General features: G+C 50.3%; 1 protein-coding gene across 3 annotated transcripts in view; it reads left to right on the top strand.

Moving 5' to 3' along the window:
• Positions 1–12,942, top strand: part of BTBD9 (BTB domain containing 9) — a 183,544-nt gene that overhangs the window by 58,513 nt on the left and 112,089 nt on the right. The window lies entirely within an intron of this gene.

Below are 12,942 nucleotides of genomic sequence, written 5' to 3'. Positions count from 1 at the left end.
TGCATGTAACCAGCGTTCACACACGGGACCGATGCATCAGAAAGTTTTCATTCTGGCATAAAACATATAGAAAAGTCTGCAAAAAAAAAAAAAATAGCAACTTCTGGAATTTCTGCACCAATTCCGTCCACCAGCGCCAAAATGGAGTAATATTTCTGGCCAGCAGGGGGCGCATCATTCCACGCTCCCATCGGCGCTCACGTGACGCTTAGCCCCTGGCCGGCGTTCATAGAAAATGGTGATTTTCTCTATACGTTGCAGTGCCATAGCGCCGATATGTAAACACAGGCGATCGGACCATAAGGGGGACTACTGAATACAGCGAAAAGTACATAAAAAGTTTTTAAAAACATAGAAAAAATAAAAACAAAAGTTCAAATCACTCCCCCCCCCCTTTTGCCTCATTAAAAATAAATAAAAGGCACACAAAATATCAAAATATATAGTAAATTAATCTGATCGGTAAGTGACATAATGAGAAAAAAAGATCAAAACACCGGAATTATGGGGATTTTTTAAGCAACGTAATAAGAGGCGATCAAAAAAGAATCATATCTACCCCAACATGGTATCAATACAAATGCTAAAATAAGCCGTCACCCAGCCCCTTATCCCGAAAAATGAAAACGTTACTGGTCTCTGAAAAAAATGGCGACACAACTGAAACTTTTTTTACTTAAAAATTTCCCCAGTTTAAAAAAAAAAAAAAATCCTAAAACTATACATGTTTCATATCTGAGTAATCGTAGTGATCTGGAGAATCGTATCGCCGGTACACTATGTGGTAGAAGGAAAGGTGACAATCAAAAGTACAACTAAAAACAAGCCCTCACATGGCTATATGCAGGAAAAAATAAGTTATGGCTCTTGGAAGAAGGGGAGGAAAAAATAAAAAATCGCAAGGTCGTGAAGGGGTTAAAACTGGGGTGTACAATGCCATTCTTAATTAATCGTAGCCATAATCTTCATACACTGAGTTACTGAGTACATACATTATATTACTTATCCTGTCCTATACTCCAGAGATGCACTCACTATTCTGCTGGTGCAGTCACTGTGTACATACATTACATTACTGATCCTGAATTACCTCCTGTATTATACTCCAGAGCTGTACTCACTATTCTGCTGGTGCAGTCACTGTGTACATACATTACATTACTGATCCTGAGTTACCTCCTGTATTATACTCCAGAGCTGCACTCACTATTCTGCTGGTGCAGTCACTGTGTACATACATTACATTACTGATCATGAGTTACATCCTGTATTATACTCCAGAGCTGCACTCACTATTCTGCTGGTGCAGTCACTGTGTACATACATTACTGATCCTGTGTTACATCCTGTATTATACTCCAGAGCTGCACTCACTATTCTGCTGGTGCAGTCACTGTGTACATACATTACATTACTGATCCTGAGTTACATCCTGTATTATACCCCAGAGCTGCACTCACTATTCTGCTGGTGCAGTCACTGTGTACATACATTACATTGCTGATCCTGAGTTACATCCTGTATTATACTCCAGAGCTGCACTCACTATTCTGCTGGTGCAGTCACTGTGTACATACATTACATTACTGATCCTGAGTTACATCCTGTATTATACTCCAGAGCTGCACTCACTATTCTGCTGGTGCAGTCACTGTGTACATACATTACATTACTGATCCTGAGTTACATCCTGTATTATACTCCAGAGCTGCACTCACTATTCTGCTGGTGCAGTCACTGTGTATATACATTACATTACTGATCCTGAATTACATCCTGTAATATACTCCAGAGCTGCACTCACTATTCTGCTGGTGCAGTCACTGTGTACATACATTACATTACTGATCCTGAGTTACCTCCTGTATTGTACTCCAGAGCTGCACTCACTATTCTGCTGCACTCTCTTTATGGGGATGGTGTGAGCTGAATGTTTCCCGATGTTTCGGATTATATATAGTATTTTCTTCTGCCCGCACGTCGTCTGTGTCTTTGCTCCTCGGTCCGGGTTTCTGCCCGTGCGTCGTCTGTGTCTTTGCTCCTCGGTCCGGGTTTCTGCGCTCGTCGTCTGTGTTTTTGCTCCTCGGTCAGGGTTTCTGCGCGCGTCGTCTGTGTTTTTGCTACTCGGTCCGGGTTTCTGCATGCGTCGTCTGTGTCTTTGCTCCTCTGTCCGGGTTTCTGCGCTCGTCGTCTGTGTCTTTACTCCTCGGTCCGGGTTTCTGCGCTCGTCGTCTGTGTCTTTACTCCTCGGTCCGGGTTTCTGTGCGCGTCGTCTGTGTTTTTGCTCCTCGGTCCGGGTTTCTGCGCGCGTCGTCTGTGTTTTTGCTCCTCGGTCCGGGTTTCTGCGCGCGTCGTCTGTGTTTTTGCTCCCTGGTCCGGGTTTCTGCGCGCGTCGTCTGTGTCTTTGCTCCTCGGTCCGGGTTTCTGCGCGCGTCGTCTGTGTTTTTGCTCCTCGGTCCGGGTTTCTGTGCGCGTCGTCTGTGTTTTTGCTCCCCGGTCCCGGTTTCTGCGCGCGTCGTCTGTGTTTTTGCTCCTCGGTCCGGTTTTCTGCGCTCGTCGTCTGTGTTTTTGCTCCTCGGTCCGGGTTTCTGTGCGCGTCGTCTGTGTTTTTGCTCCTCGGTCCGGTTTTCTGCGCGCGTCGTCTGTGTTTTTGCTCCTCGGTCCGGTTTTCTGCGCTCGTCGTCTGTGTTTTTGCTCCTCGGTCCGGTTTTCTGCGCTCGTCGTCTTTGTTTTTGCTCCTCGGTCCGGGTTTCTGCGTGCGTCGTCTGTGTTTTTGCTCCCCGGTCCGGGTTTCTGCGGTCGTCGTCTGTGTCTTTGCTCCTCGGTACGGGTTTCTGCGCTCGTCGTCTGTGTCTTTGCTCCTCGGTCCGGGTTTCTGCGCGCGTCGTCTGTGTTTTTGCTCCTCGGTCCGGTTTTCTGCGCTCGTCGTCTGTGTTTTTGCTCCCCGGTCCGGGTTTCTGCGCGCGTCGTCTGTGTTTTTGCTCCTCGGTCCGGTTTTCTGCGCTCGTCGTCTGTGTTTTTGCTCCTAGGTCCGGGTTTCTGTGCGCGTCGTCTGTGTTTTTGCTCCTCGGTCCGGGTTTCTGCGCGCGTCGTCTGTGTCTTTGCTCCTCGGTCCGGTTTTCTGTGCGCGTCGTCTGTGTTTTTGCTCCTCGGTCCGGTTTTCTGCGCTCGTCGTCTGTGTTTTTGCTCCTAGGTCCGGTTTTCTGCGCTCGTCGTCTGTGTTTTTGCTCCTCGGTCCGGTTTTCTGTGCGCGTCGTCTGTGTTTTTGCTCCTAGGTCCGGGTTTCTGTGCGCGTCGTCTGTGTTTTTGCTCCTAGGTCCGGGTTTCTGTGCTTGTCGTCTGTGTTTTTGCTCCTCGGTCCGGGTTTCTGCGCGCGTCGTCTGTGTCTTTGCTCCTCGGTCCGGGTTTCTGCGCTCGTCGTCTGTGTTTTTGCTCCTAGGTCTGGTTTTCTGCGCTCGTCGTCTGTGTTTTTGCTCCTAGGTCCGGTTTTCTGCGCTCGTCGTCTGTGTTTTTGCTCCTAGGTCTGGTTTTCTGCGCTCGTCGTCTGTGTTTTTGCTCCTAGGTCCGGGTTTCTGTGCTTGTCGTCTGTGTTTTTGTTCCTCGGTCCGGGTTTCTGCGCGCGTCGTCTGTGTCTTTGCTCCTCGGTCCGGGTTTCTGCGCTCGTCGTCTGTGTTTTTGCTCCTAGGTCTGGTTTTCTGCGCTCGTCGTCTGTGTTTTTGCTCCTAGGTCCGGTTTTCTGCGCTCGTCGTCTGTGTTTTTGCTCCTAGGTCCGGTTTTCTGTGTGCGTCGTCTGTGTTTTTGCTCATAGGTCCGGGTTTCTGTGCGCGTCGTCTGTGTCTTTGCTCCTCGGTCCGGGTTTCTGTGCGCGTCGTCTGTGTTTTTGCTCCTCGGTCCGGGTTTCTGCGCGCGTCGTCTGTGTCTTTGCTCCTCGGTCCGGGTTTCTGCTCTCGCCGTCCGCCTCCTGTTTTCACTGGAGGATCTGGTAATCCGATCTCTTGTTTGCACGGTTACATGATGTGATTTTCACACGCCGGCCTTTCACTTCATTATAAGAAGCTTCTTGTGCTGTAAACTGTCTCCGCTAATTGGGATGTAGCAGCTAATAACACAGCTGCAGTCTGCAGAGCGTCCACTTGGGGGCAGTGTCGGCCCTGTCGTGCCGCTCTCTGATATTTGCTTTCTTGTTTCTGTTTTTTATAGATAAAGGAGTAGAATAGATGGAGGAGCCGACAGCCGCTGATCTGTCACCGCTTATCTGTCATCGCTGATCTGTCAGCCAGGATACTCTCATTTTATCTCTGGCTGGTGACTTAAAGGGATCCTGTCACCAGGTTTCCTTATACGATCTACTACCCTTGAGTCGTCCTGTTCCGCCCTCCACCAGCCTGATACTCGGCGCCCGCTATCTGCATAGAAAAGAATATACTTTCTATAATTCTCATGCGCCGGACGGTAATCAGCGCAGCGCGGCCCGATGTCGCTGGTCTGTGCTCGGCGCCTGCTCTGTCCCCATCATTGCCGTCCTCCTGCCGGGATTGTCGTGGCCTCCGATGTCTCCACTGTCTGTAAAACTCGATTCTGCACAGAAAAAACAGAAGCTGCGCGGACTCAACCGAATCTGTGGACGAGGACATCAAGTCAAGAAGGAGGCGAAGGTGGGGGGGGACGGGAGCAGGCGAAGGTGGGGGGGGACGGGAGCAGGCGAAGGTGGGGGGGGACGGGAGCAGGCGAAGGTGGGGGGGGACGGGAGGAGGCGAAGGTGGGGGGGGACGGGAGGAGGCGAAGGTGGGGGGGGACGGGAGGAGGCGAAGGTGGGGGGGGACGGGAGGAGGCGAAGGTGGGGGGGACGGTAGGAGGCGAAGGTGGGGGGGACGGTAGGAGGCGAATGTGGAGGAGGACGGGAGGAGGCTAAGGTGGGGGGGGGACGGTAGGAGGCTAAGGTGGGGGGGGACGGTAGGAGGCTAAGGTGGGGGGGGACGGGAGGAGGCGAAGGGGGGGGGACGGGAGGGGGTGAAGGTTGGGGGGACGGGAGCAGGCGAAGGTGGGGAGGAGGCGAAGGTGGGGGGGAGGCAAAGGTGGGGGGACTGGAGGAGGCGAAGGTGGGGGGGACGGGAGCAGGCGAAGGTGGGGGGGACTGGAGGAGGTGAAGGTGGGGGGGACGGGAGGAGGCGAAGGTGGGGGGGATGGGAGGGGGCAAGGGGAGGAGGCGAAGGTGGGGGGGACGGGAGGAGGCGAAGGTGGGGGGGACGGGAGCCGGCGAAGGTGGGGGTGACGGGAGGAGGCGAAGGTGGGGAGAGGAGGGGGCGAGCAGCTACACCCGTCTTACCGCCCATGCTGATTAGTATACGTGCTGGAGGATTATAGAAGGTGTTTTCTTAGATTTGCTGATGAGCCGGGGCTTATAAACAGGCTGGTGGAGGACGGAATAAGACGACGTAAAGGTGGTAGATATATATTTTATAGGGAAAACCTGGTGAGAGGATCCCAGCAAGACACTGACCTGATATATGCAGCTCATAACAGTACCCTCACCAGAGTATTATCTGATGAGTGTAGCTATATATAGCTGTATTATACTCCAGAGCTGCCCTCACTATTCTGCTTGTGCAGTCACTGTGCACATACATTACATTACTGATCCTGAGTTACATCCTGTATTATACCCCAGAGCTGCACTCACTATTCTGCTGGTGGAGTCACTGTGCACATACATTACATTACTGATCCTGAGTTACATCCTGTATTATACCCCAGAGCTGCACTCACTATTCTGCTGCTGCAGTCACTGTGTACATACATTACATTACTGATCCTGAGTTACATCCTGTATTATACTCCAGAGCTGCACTCACTATTCTGCTGGTGCAGTCACTGTGCACATACATTACATTACTGATCCTGAGTTATATCCTGTATTCTACTCCAGAGCTGCACTCACTATTCTGCTGGTGCAGTCACTGTGTACATACATTACATTACTGATCCTGAGTTACATCCTGTATTATACTCCAGAGCTGCGCTCACTATTCTGCTGGTGCAGTCACTGTGCACATACATTACATCACTGATCCTGAGTTACATCCTGTATTATACTCCAGAGCTGCACTCACTATTCTGCTGGTGCAGTCACTGTGTACATACATTACATTACTGATCTTGAGTTACATCCTGTATTATACTCCAGAGCTGCACTCACTATTCTGCTGGTGCAGTCACTGTGTACATACATTACATTACTGATCCTGAGTTACATCCTGTATTATACTCCAGAGCTGCACTCACTATTCTGCTGGTGCAGTCACTGTGTACATACATTACATTACTGATCTTGAGTTACCTCCTGTATTATACTCCAGAGCTGCACTCACTATTCTGCTGGTGCAGTCAGTGTGTACATACATTACATCACTGATCCTGAGTTACATCCTGTATTATACTCCAGAGCTGCACTCACTATTCTGCTGGTGCAGTCACTGTGTACATAGATTACATTACTGATCCTGAGTTACATCCTGTATTATACTCCAGAGCTGCACTCACTATTCTGCTGGTGCAGTCACTGTGTACATACATTACATTACTGATCTTGAGTTACCTCCTGTATTATACTCCAGAGCTGCACTCACTATTCTGCTGGTGCAGTCACTGTGTACATACATTACATTACTGATCCTGAGTTACATCCTGTATTATACTCCAGAGCTGCACTCACTATTCTGCTGGTGCAGTCACTGTGTACATACATTACATTACTGATCCTGAGTTACCTCCTGTATTATACTCCAGAGCTGCACTCACTATTCTGCTGGTGCAGTCACTGTGTACATACATTACATTACTGATCCTGAGTTACATCCTGTATTATACTCCAGAGCTGCACTCACTATTCTGCTGGTGCAGTCACTGTGTACATACATACATTACTGATCCTGAGTTACCTCCTGTATTATACTCCAGAGCTGCACTCACTATTCTGCTGGTGCAGTCACTGTGTACATACATTACATTACTGATCCTGAGTTACCTCCTGTATTATACTCCAGAGCTGCACTCACTATTCTGCTGGTGCAGTCACTGTGTACATACATTACATTACTGATCCTGAGTTACATCCTGTATTATCCTCCAGAGCTGCGCTCACTATTCTGCTGGTGGAGGTCAGTTGATTGTTGCGGATGCGTCCTTTCCTATGACTTGTAGTTTGGAGCAGGTCGTTGTGGCTCCTCCGGCTTCTTCCTTGGGTTAGGGCCGCGCTGGGACTTGTGCTGCAGACGCTCCGCCAGCGGTTCTGAGATCCGGGGTTACTTGCCGCCATATACGTTTTCTCTCTTTGTGGCGGGGGAGGGGCGGCTGGTTTCCAGCTTTTCTTGGGTCGGTTCAGGTAATTCTGTGTGAGGTTTGGAGCGCTTCTCTTTACGTCTCTTTATTTCTGTCCAGTTTGTTATCGGGGGCTCCGGGGACCTCATTAGGGGCCGTCAGATTGTTGGGTATTTTCTGCTGAATTCAGGTTGTTTGCGTTGTCACATTAAGCGCGGTGTAATGCAGCCGCCGCCGCCGCTCCCCGGACCGCACCGCTCATAGCCGCTGTCAGCAGATAGCGCACCGCCACAGTGTAAACCTCCACCTGCAGCCTGCTATGCTCCAGTCCCTGCCAGAGCTGCAGCCACTATTCTTATTGCTGTGGTGTATCCCATCTCCTTTGTACTCCAGTCACATCCCAAGCTGCATCCATAATTCCCGTTCGTGTTGTATGATGATCTCTGCTGTCAACTGTTGGTTTCGTCTTTGTTCTACACTCACATCCAGAGCTGCATACTGCTGGGTTCATATTTCGCTTTCCGTCTTTGCTGGTTTCGCTCTGCTCTGTTGGATGGTGGGAGTTGTAGTCCTTGTACCTGACACTGTCATGGAGGAAACTCTTCACCTCTGGTACAGTACAGCAGCCTGCGGGACGGACGTCGGGAGCTAGGGGAAGTAGTTCTGAGGCCACTAGTCACATCTAAAGCTGCAGTTCTTCTTTCTACCATGAAGTGGCAGCTTCTACTTGACTCCCCCGCGGTGCAATGTGCTGCAGGAAGCGGAAGAAACAGTCCAGGACCCAACCATGTGTGAACGCAGCTCTGGAGGTGACTGGTGCTGTGTCTGATGGACAGCCAGTTAGATCTGTTGACTGTAAGCCAGCAGCTTTGGATGTGACTGGAGTGTAATGGATGTTTGGTGGAATCTGTAGCATTTTCACATTTGACCAGAGTTGTTTTTTTTTTATTCTTCTCCTTTAAATCTCGCCGCTTGCTACAATGTAACAGTTTGTTGATTTTAAAGTGACAGTGACCCTGTGAAGCTTGTGTTGAGGCCACGAGCATTCTAGTCCTGTCCGCCCTCCCCCGGGGCAGAACTAATGCCGAGAGCTCTCATATTGTAGGTGCGGACCCTTCATTCCTGTGGTGTACCCCTTCCCGGTGGGATTTAATCCTCTGACCTCGCTGTTAGCGGCCGTCGTGCACTTAAGCCTCTTTTCTCTTCACTTCTCTGTGAGAGTATTAACCTGAGACGCTTCTGCTGCAGTGATCTGCGGATATGGCAGCCTCGCCTGGTCGCAGGGCGGACGCTGGCATCCAGCACATTCTGCTTTTACCATCCTCATACTGAAGGACTACAAGTCCCAGCAGTCACACTGTTATTTCCATAGATTATTGTCTGCAGCAAAGAAGTGCCACTGATGTCTCAGGTGAAGCATCTGGAGACGAGCGGCCCGTGGGATGGGGCGACCTGGAGACGAGCGGCCCGTGGGATGGGGCGACCTGGAGACGAGCGGCCCGGGGATCGGGCGACCTTGAGACGAGCGGCCCGTGGGATGGGGCGACCTGGAGACGAGCGGCCCGTGGGATGGGGCGACCTGGAGACGAGCGGCCCGTGGGATGGGGCGACCTGGAGACGAGCGGCCCGTGGGATGGGGCGACCTGGAGACGAGCGGCCCGTGGGATGGGGCGACCTGGAGACGAGCGGCCCGTGGGATGGGGCGACCTGGAGACGAGCGGCCCCTGGGATGGGGCGACCTGGAGACGAGCGGCCCGTGGGATGGGGCGACCTGGAGATGAGCGGCCCGGGGATGGAGGTGCATGGAGATGAGCAGCCCATGGAATTGGGCGATTTGGAGACGAGCGACCCGGGGGTGGGGCGGCCCTGGGCTGCATGGCAGATAAGCCTCCTCACACTGTCCTGCCTGGCCGATATATCACTCTCCACAAGGAGAAACCTTAGACCTCAAGTTAAATACAAAAATTTCACAAATTCCCGTTATGTTGTAGCCGTTCGCCATTTTCATCTCTGCTGTCAGTGAATGGACCGATGTAGACCGGGGGGCTCCGTCCTCTGATCCCGGCCATTCACCGATGTGAGACGCATTAAACCTCACCGACAGCATAAATGGTGACGAGTTCAGGCGTAACGTTGACTAAAAGCCAGTGGAGGACTGGACAATCCCTTTAAGGCCAGAGTGAGGCTTGGTACGGTGGTCTTCGGGTCATTAGGGAGGCGGAGCTTGGGCCCCCCAGCTCCGCCTTTCCTGCACTTCTATAACATGATATATCAGGGTCTCTGCAGGGTCGCCAGCCTGACAGATTATTGGGGTCGTCACCATTGACTGTAACATACCGGAATATTATAATACAGGCACTGTTAAATAATGGGAGGAGCCACAGAGGGAAGGGGCGGAGCCAGCAGGGGCTGTATGAAGACTGGGCGACTCAGTGACCAGTCCACGACTGACGAAGGCAACAGCCGGACGTTACTGGCTGACATCAGAAGGCAATAGCTCACAGCGACAGAACAAGAGGACGTCCCAGCACTGATCATTGAGAAATCTGCAGATCTGACCCTCTGCCCAGATCTCACCTCATTCCTGGACCTGGCAGTGACTAGGCTTGTATTATCCTCTGGTCACATCCAGAGCTGCATTCACAATATTGTTGGTTTTCTTTCTCCTCTCCGTCACATGTTATTGCCCCCACCTGGTGGGTGTATGAAGCGGCAGCATGGTGCCCGTCCTCTGCATTATGGGGTCATGTATCGCTGGTGGTGAAGAAAACCCCAGAATGCACTGCAGACTGCTGAATCCTAGCTTGGAGTGCGCATTCAAAATCTACTAATGCTGACAGATTATAATCTACAGCTAACAGCATTGTGACCGCAGCTCTGGAGGTGACCGGAGTAGAAGACAATGTAAGAGCAGAATAGCCACTGCAGCTCTGGAGGTGACTGGAGGATAAGACACAGTGTAACAGCAGAATAGTGACTGCAGCTCTGGAGGTGACTGGAGGATAAGAGTGTAATAGCAGAATAGTGACTGCAGCTCTGGAGGTGACCGGAGTAGAAGACAATGTAAGAGCAGAATAGCCACTGCAGCTCTGGAGGTGACTGGATCATAAGACAGTGTAATAGCAGAATAGTGACTGCAGCTCTGGAGGTGACTGGAGGATAAGACACGATGTAAGAGCAGAATAGTGACTGCTGCTCTGGAGGTGACTGGAGGATAAGAGTGTAATAGCAGAATAGTGACTGCAGCTCTGGAGGTGACTGGAGGATAAGACACGATGTAACAGCCGAATAGTGACTGCAGCTCTTGAGGTGAGTGGAGGGTAAGACATGATGTAACAGCAGAATAGTGACTGCAGCTCTGGAAGTGACTGGAGGATAAGACACGATGTTACAGCAGAATAGTGACTGCAGCTCTTGAGGTGAGTGGAGGGTAAGACATGATGTAACAGCAGAATAGTGACTGCAGCTCTGGAAGTGACTGGAGGATAAGACACGATGTTACAGCAGAATAGTGACTGCAGCTCTTGAGGTGAGTGGAGGGTAAGACATGATGTAACAGCAGAATAGTGACTGCAGCTCTGGAAGTGACTGGAGGATAAGACAGTGTAATAGCAGAATAGTGCTTCAGCTCTGCAGGTGACTGGAGGATAAGACACGATGTAACATCAGAATAGTGACTGCAGCTCTGGAGGTGACTGGAGAATAAGACACGATGTAACAGCCGAATAGTGACTGCAGCTCTTGAGGTGAGTGGAGGGTAAGACATGATGTAACAGCAGAATAGTGACTGCAGCTCTGGAGGATAAGACGTGATGTAACAACGGAATAGTGAGTGCAGCTCTGGAGGATAAGACGTGATGTAACAACGGAATAGTGAGTGCAGCTCTGGAGGATAAGACGTGATGTAACAATGGAATAGTGAGTGCAGCTCTGGAGGATAAGACGTGATGTAACAACGGAATAGTGAGTGCAGCTCTGGAGGATAAGACGTGATGTAACAACGGAATAGTGAGTGCAGCTCTGGAGGATAAGACGTGATGTAACAGCGGAATAGTGAGTGCAGCTCTGGAGGATAAGACGTGATGTAACAGCGGAATAGTGAGTGCAGCTCTGGATGTAACATACGTCTTTTGTTGCAAAAAAAGGTTAAAGACAAAAATAAAAAAGAAGCATTTTTCCTTGGTGCTTTATTCGTGAGCCCTGTGCGCCATCTTAAAATGTTTGGTGCAAAAAAAATGTGAAAGAATACGGCGAGGCATAACGAGAAGTGACTTAAAAACCCCAAATGATGACTTGGGCCATAAAAGAGCAGGTGTGGGATTCTCACCCAGTCTCTCCATTAATCCCGCAGCTGCACATATATTGGGGTCCTCATGTCGGGGTCCGCTGCGCTCCGTCTTCATCCTATCGCGCAGCTCCCCGTATCGCGCTGTTTCGGAGGTGATAATAAATCTGCCGCCGTCACTTTATGTAATAAATTCTGTTGTCGGCTCCATCAGCTCATTGTAGTAGTGCCGCCCGACCTCGCCTTGTGGGGGCGCCATGACAGCGATAAACTCTCCTGATCTGCTTCACTTGGAAACATTTCAAACTAAATGAAAAGAGCTTAAAAAGCAAAACAAGATGATTCACGGCAGCAGCTTGGAGCGCTGCTCCGGGAGGAGGAGGTTACCTCTCCTCTGAGCTCAGCGGCTGGACCGGGGCCAGGTGGAGTGTTCACCATGTGCGCGCCGTAAAGCCTGGACCCGTCCCAATGTGCTGAGCACAACCCGGTGGCCTGTAGTGGGGACCAACCTCTACCCCCAGGACGGGCGGCATTAACCCTTCAGTACTAAGATATATAATGTAAACCTGACCCATCATTACAAAAAACATATATCACCTGCAGTCCTATGTAACACCACAGATAACACAGTGATAACTCTCTGAGTACAGATAATGTAGTAGACGTCACCCGCAGTCCTATGTAACACCACAGATAACACAGTGATAACTCCCTGAGTACAGATAATGTAGTAGATGTCACCTGCAGTCCTATGTAACACCACAGATAACACAGTGATAACTCTCTGAGTACAGATAATGTAGTAGATGTCACCTGCAGTCCTATGTAACACCACGGATAACACAGTGATAACTCCCTGAGTACAGATAATGTAGTAGTCACCTGCAGTCCTATGTAACACCACAGATAACACAGTGATAACTCTCTGAGTACAGATAATGTAGTAGATGTCACCTGCAGTCCTATGTAACACCACAGATAACACAGTGATATCTCTCTGAGTAAAGATAATGTAGTAGATGTGACCTGCAGTCCTATGTAACACTACAGATAACACAGTGATAACTCCCTGAGTACAGATAATGTAGTAGATGTCACCTGCAGTCCTATGTAACACCACAGATAACACAGTGATAACTCTCTGAGTGCAGATAATGTAGTAGATGCCACCTGCAGTCCTATGTAACACCACAGATAACACAGTGATAACTCTCTGAGTGCAGATAATGTAGTAGATGTCACCTGCAGTTCTATGTAACACCACAGATAACACAGTGATAACTCTCTGAGTGCAGATAATGTAGTAGATGCCACCTGCAGTCCTATGTAACACCACAGAT

Source organism: Phyllobates terribilis, unplaced genomic scaffold, assembly GCF_046119375.1.
Source record: "Phyllobates terribilis strain yellow unplaced genomic scaffold, ASM4611937v1 Scaffold_3__8_contigs__length_932513732, whole genome shotgun sequence".
In the NCBI taxonomy this organism is placed as follows: Eukaryota; Metazoa; Chordata; class Amphibia; order Anura; family Dendrobatidae; genus Phyllobates; species Phyllobates terribilis.
The sequence above is the reverse complement of the archived record's forward strand: the minus strand, read 5'-3'. Positions and strand labels throughout refer to the sequence as shown.